This window comes from Bos mutus, chromosome 19 (genome assembly GCF_027580195.1).
Source record: "Bos mutus isolate GX-2022 chromosome 19, NWIPB_WYAK_1.1, whole genome shotgun sequence".
NCBI lineage: Eukaryota > Metazoa > Chordata > Mammalia > Artiodactyla > Bovidae > Bos > Bos mutus.
In genome coordinates, this window is record NC_091635.1 from 43767554 (window position 1) to 43774155 (window position 6602).

General features: G+C 43.9%; 2 pseudogenes; one reads left to right on the forward strand and one right to left on the reverse strand.

The window, feature by feature from the left end:
- Window positions 1–813: 813 nt before the first annotated feature.
- LOC138984062 (U6 spliceosomal RNA) lies at window positions 814–914 on the forward strand (annotated as a pseudogene).
- Window positions 915–2502: 1588 nt separating this feature from the next.
- Window positions 2503–2652, reverse strand: LOC138984042 (U2 spliceosomal RNA; annotated as a pseudogene).
- Window positions 2653–6602: the final 3950 nt, after the last annotated feature.

The following is a 6602-nucleotide window of genomic DNA, read 5'->3' on the forward strand; positions in this document are numbered from 1 at the left end:
AACTAATACTTGCACTTTTTCACTGTTGCCTCTCAAAGCTGGTGGGGAAAGAGAAGAGGCCAGAGGGGCCATTCCTGGCCCTCCAAACAGCCTGCAGACATCCACAGCTTAAAACTGCAGGCTTGGGGAGAAATAAAGACAAAGAGCTCTAAGACATGAACCAATCCTGAGACAACCTGCCAGCAAGGTCAGTGGGGTGGCTGACTCTGACTTCAGCACCTCTGACCTTCTCTTTACTGATTTAGATGGACAGAGACCCAGGACCTAGCTGCCAACAGAGCGGCCAGGTTGTTTTGTGGTTCTGGAGTCAAAAGTCTGGATTTTTTACAGTATCTATTTATTTATATGGCTGCGCCAGGTCTTAGATGCAGCATGCGGGACCTTCAGTGGAGGCATATGGGATCTAGTTCCCCAACCAGGGATCGAACCTGGGACCTCCTGCATTGGGAGCACAGAGTCTTAGTCACTGGACCACCAAGGAAGTCCCCAAAGGTCTGGATTTTATCTTCAGGTATCCGAGGGGAAATCATCTCACCACGAGAGCTGGCTTCCCGCCCCAGCCAACACATATGCTCCTGTTTTAACCCAGCCTTGAATGGCACAGGGAAGACCTTGAGACCCTCTGACTGTCTAAGACAGGAACCCAAATAGACAGGACTAAAATAGTCACACGCTCCCAGGAAGTACCAAGCGTCACTCTCTCAGAGGCCACATGAGAACCGTGCAAAGTACAGATGGTCATTTACCTGACACAGGAGAGAACGAGAGTGACAGCCAAAATGGGGCAGAACTGGAATTTTAAACCTAGATCTCGTGCTTGCTTTGGCAGCACAAAAATTGGAAAGATACAGAGAAGATTAGCATGGCCCCTGCGCAAGGATGACACGCAAATTCGTGAAGCGTTCCATATTTTTAATAAACAAATGGGATCTAATTAAAATTAAAAGCGTCTGCACAACAAAAGAAACTATAAGCAAGGTGAAAAGACAGCCTTCAGAATAGGAGAAAATAATAGCAAATGAAGCAACTGACAAACAACTAATCTCAAAAATATACAAGCGACTCCTGCAGCTCAACTCCAGAAAAATAAATGACCCAATCAAAAAATGGGCCAAAGAACTAAATAGACATTTCTCCAAAGAAGACATACAGATGGCTAACAAACACATGAAAAGATGCTCAACATCACTCATTATCAGAGAAATGCAAATCAAAACCACAATGAGGTACCATTTCACGCCAGTCAGAATGGCTGCGATCCAAAAGTCTACAAGCAATAAATGCTGGAGAGGATGTGGAGAAAAGGGAACCCTCTTACACTGTTGGTGGGAATGCAAACTAATAAAGCCACTATGGAGAACAGTGTGGAGAATCCTTAAAAAACTGGAAATAGAACTGCCATACGACCCAGCAATCCCACTGCTGGGCATACACACCAAGGAAACCAGAATTGAAAGAGACACGTGTACCCCAATGTTCATCACAGCACTGTTTATAATAGCCAGGACATGGAAGCAACCTAGATGTCCATCAGCAGATGAATGGATAAGAAAGCTGTGGTACAAAAACACAATGGAGTATCACTCAGCCATTAAAAAGAATACATTTGAATCAGTTCTAATGAAGTAGCAATGGCACCCCACTCCAGTACTCTTGCATGGAAAATCCCATGGACGGAGGAGCCTGGTAGATTGCAGTCCATGGGGTCGCTAGGAGTCGGACATGACTGAGCAACTTCACTTTCACTTTTCACTGTCATGCATTGGAGAAGGAAATGGCAACCCACTCCAGTGTTCTTGCCTGGAGAATCCTGGGGACGGTGGAGCCCGTGGGCTGCCATCTATGGGGTCGCACAGAGTCGGACACGACTGAAGTGACTCAGCAGCAGTAGCAGTAATGAGGTGGATGAAACTGAAGCCTATTATACAGAGTGAAGTAAGCCAGAAAGAAAAACACCAATACAGTATACTAACGCATATATATGGAATTTAGAAATGTGGTAATGACAAGCCTGTATGCAAGACAGCAAAAGAGACACAGATGTATAGAACAGTCTTTTGGACTCTGTGGGAGAGGGAGGGGGGGGATAATTTGGGAGAATGGCATTAAAACATGTATAATATCATATAAGAAATGAATCGCCAGTCCAGGTTCAATGCAGGATACAGGAAGCTTGGGGCTGGTACACTGGGATGACCCAGAGGGATGGTATGGGGAGGGAGGTGGGAGGAGGATTCAGGATGGGGAACACATGTACACCCGTGACGGATGCATGTTGATGTATGGCAAAACCAATACAATAAAGTAAAAAAAATAAATAAATAAAATAATCATACAAATGTAAAAAAATAAAAATAAATATTGAGGATGTTTCTACAAAATAAAATAAATAAATAAATAAACCTAGATCTCATGCCAACAGCCATCCTCTGTTCCCTGCATCAGTCAAGCTGCGTGTAAGGCTGGACCCCACTGCTCCCTCTCGCACCCCAAGGCTGATCCATGACTTTCCTAAACATTTTTTAATTGGAGTAAAATTGCTTTACAGTGTTGTCTTGGTGTCTGCTGTATGACCACGTGAATCAGCTATAAGTATACAATGGATAAGAACAGATGTTACACTTCATCTTAGCCAAAAGGCCAAGAAGGGATCCTAAACATTTTAAAAGAGAAAGAACTAACAATATGGTTGCTTTGCCCAAGAGTTCAACAAGATACGTGGTGATTTACTCAAAACCCAACCCTGGAGAAAATACTGCATGATTTTATAAAATCCTCCCTCACTACCTGTAACCTCTTTTACTACATGCTGGGAATTTAAATCAGGAAAAAAAAAAAAGAAAACACCTTTCTCATACAAAAAAAAAAAAAAAAAGATAAACATGTGAGGTGATAGATGTGTTCATGAATGGTGGGAATCCTTTCACAAGGGGTAGTTACATATCACTAAAGTGTGTGCATTTAAGTGTTTTGAGGTGTACTTTAAATACCTTACAATTTTATTTGTCAATTATGCCTCAATAAAGCTGGGGGGAAAATCCACAATGATTATCCCCCCCCCCCCAAAAAAAAGAAATGAAAAAACTGAGTTTTTTCCCCCCTTGAAGGAAGAGACTTAACATTCAGTGGGTGATTGCTCTGTGCCAGTTAATAAAGTAGACAATTTAAACTAATTACCCCATTCAAGCCCAACTATCAGATGAGAACACTGAGACTTGGCAAGCTCGGCCCTCTCAAAGCTGCATGGCAAAGAAGTGACTGACCCATTACTCAGAGCAGCCCAAGCTCCCTACTAAAGCCCTTTCTCTTAGCCTACTAGCCAGCCAGTAGGGTGGTCCATTCATTCGAGTCAGCCTGGTTTGCCTGGGACTTTCCAGGTTTCATCCCACATCTCAGAAACCCTTCAGTCCAAGGCAAAGTGGAAAGATGTGTCACTATTTTGGGCAATTATCCAAGGCTAGGGAAACATTCTGACGGCTTCTGGCTGCTAGTTTTCACATCATTTTGGTTTAAATCAAACATTTTTCCTTTTGGTACATCTGAAGCACAGAATATGTCAACACAACCTGACTTCCCCATTTCTGGATTTTCCTTTTTTTTTTTTTTGGCTGTTGTTGTTCAGCCATTAAGTCATGTCCAACTCTTTGTGACCGCATGGACTGCAGCACACCAGGCTTACCAGACCTTCACCATCTCATAGAGTTTGCTCAGATTCATATCCAGTTAGTTGGTGATGCTATCTAACCATCTCATCCTCTGCTGTCCCCTTCTCCTTTCGCCCTCAATTTTTACCAGCATCAGGGTCTTTTCCAATAAGTCAGCTCTTCATACCAGGTGGCCAAAGTATTGGCGCTTCAGCATCAGTCCTTCCAATGAGTATTCAGAGTTGATTTCCTTTAGGATTGACTGGTTTGATCTCCTTGCTGTCCCAGAGAGACTCAAGAGTCTTCTCCAGCACAATTTGAAAGCATCAGTTCTTTGGTGCTCAATCTTCTTTTTGGTCCAACTCTCACATCTATACATGACTACTGGAAAAACCACAGCTTCGATCATATGGATTATTTGTCAGCCAAGTGATGTCTCTGCTTTTTAATACTCTGTCTAGGTTTGTCATAGCTTTTCTTCCTAGCATCTTTTAATTTCATGGCTGCATTTTTATAGCCCTGAAAACACTAACTTCATCCTGAAGTCCATGTACTCTACCCAGGAAAGTAGGAGGCTTGAAAATTAAACAGGAATTGTTGATAGGCCCATGTTTCTTTCTTAGAGAAATGGAGTCTCTAGGGGGGTGGATATCTCCTCTCAAAACCAGAAGCCCTGAGCTGGTTCTGCCCAATAAATAGCTGTGTGTCCTTTGGTAAGTCCCTTCCTCTCTCTGAGCCTCCATTTGCAACACAGGAGTTTTAAGTGATCCCTCAAGGAGTACACAGGCCTTGATGCTCAGCCCCCTCATTCCACGGATGACGACCAAAGGCCAGAGAAGTAAGGAGGCTTGGCCAAGGTCATCCAGCAGGCTGAAGCACTACAGAAAATCTCAAGAGCTTTGTCCACCCCCTCGAATACACAGCAGAGAAAAAGCAGAGTGTGCTAAGAAACAGAATCTGTTTAATGTTCCCTTCTAAGCCTGTAAGGAAAATGAGCCAAATGCTGCAAGATTAAGGATTCTGATCTTTAAAAACAAATCAGGGTTTAATTTGGGTTTTCTTAAAGCCTCATAAAAAAGGGGAGCTGAATCCTTGACCAAATACTCAGCATTCCAAACTGGGAAGATGAGACAGATTTTAATCCCCTGCGTGAGGAGCGGGTGGGCTGGAGGATGTATGCTTCCACTGGCCTGCATAATTCTCAGATGTGTAAACGGCAGGCCGCCTGGAGAAGAGATCAGCCCCAAAGGGCCAAACAGGGAAGGTGGGGGCTCTGAGCAAAGCCAGAACGAGGTCTAACTGGGCTGCACACTGGTGGCTCAGTGAGGTCAAGTAATTTGCTTAAAGTCATCCAGCTAGTAGGTGGAGGAGTCAGGAATTGAAGCCATATCTACATTCAAGTGTAGGAGCCCACTGGCTATGCTGATCAGCTGGTAAAGAATCAGCCTGCAATGCGGGAGACCTGGGTTCGATCCCTGGGTTGGGAAGATCCCCAGGAGAAGAAGGGAAACGCTACCCACTCCAGTATTCTGGCCTGGAGAATTCCATGGACTGTACAGTAGATGGGGTCGCAAAGAGTCAGACACAACTGAGAGACTTTCACTTTTCACTTTTGGCTATGCTGTGTAATTTTTGTTATTGTTCAGTCACTCAGTTGCGTCCGACTCTTTGCAACTCGTGGACTGCAACACACCAGGCTTCCCTGTCCTTCACTATCCCTCAGAGTTTACTCAAACTCAGTGCATTAAGTCGATGATGCCATCCAACCATCTCATCCTTTGTCTCCCCCTTCTCCCCTGTCCTCAATCTTTCCCAGCACCAAGGTCTTTTCCAATGAGTTGGCCCTTCGCATTATGTGGCCAAAGTATTGGAGCTTCAGCATCAGTTCTTCCAATGAATAGTCAGGGTTGATTTCCTTTAGGATTGACTGGTTTGATCTCCTCATGTCCAAGGGACTCTCAAGAGTCTTCTGCAGCAGCACAATTTGAAAGCATCAATTCTTGGGCACTCAGCCTTCTTTATGTTCCAAGTCTCACATCTGTACATGACTACTGAAAAACCATAGCTTTGACTAGATGGAGCTTTGTCAGCCAAGTGATGTCTCTCCTTTTTAATATGCTCTCTAGGTTTGTAATAGCTTTTCTTACAAGGAGCAAGCATCTTTTAATTTCATGACTGCAGTAACTATCTACAGTGATTTTTTAAGAGCTGAAATTTGAATGGAGAAATCAGGGCACCCTTCAATTGTCCAGAGAGTCTGCTATGAACTCTCCAGGTTCCTTTCTGGATATTTCTCCTGCTACAATCTTCCAGGCTGTTTCCTTAGCCTCCCTATATTGCATTGAAACTTATTCATTCAGTCATTCACTCAACAAATGTTTACTAAGCATCTACTATGTGCTGGCTTCAATGCACAAGGGGATGTTGGCTGACATGTCCCATCAAGGAAATAAGCCAATCAAGCTGACATGGAGATGTGTCTAAGTCCTGTAGGATTAAGAAAGGTTTTCTGGAGGAAGCAATATTTGCAGTGGCACTTGAGTTGGATTTGAAAGTATCAATGGTCACATCAACATAAAACTTGATTGAACTATTTAGTCATTTACTAGCAGCTTGGGTCCCCCCACCTCCAAGATAGTATCATCAGCTGAAACAAATTTGGGGATTGTCTAGGAATGCCAATTATCCTCAAATATTCCAAAACTGAGCATTATCAGACTCTCAAGGAACTCTGTATCTCACTTACAGACATTTGCTTCCATCAGTTTTGGGCAGGCAGGGGAGGGAACTCCCAGAGCCCTTGCATCCCTGCACCAGTTACTTCAATGAACACACAGGCCTGTGTGGGCGGTAACGCAGCCTCATGTTAGAGCTGAAGAACAAGCTGAGAGAACGAGGGTGACTTGCCAAGGTCACGCCATTATCCAGGGCAGCTCGGGGGTGCGAATCTAAACCTCA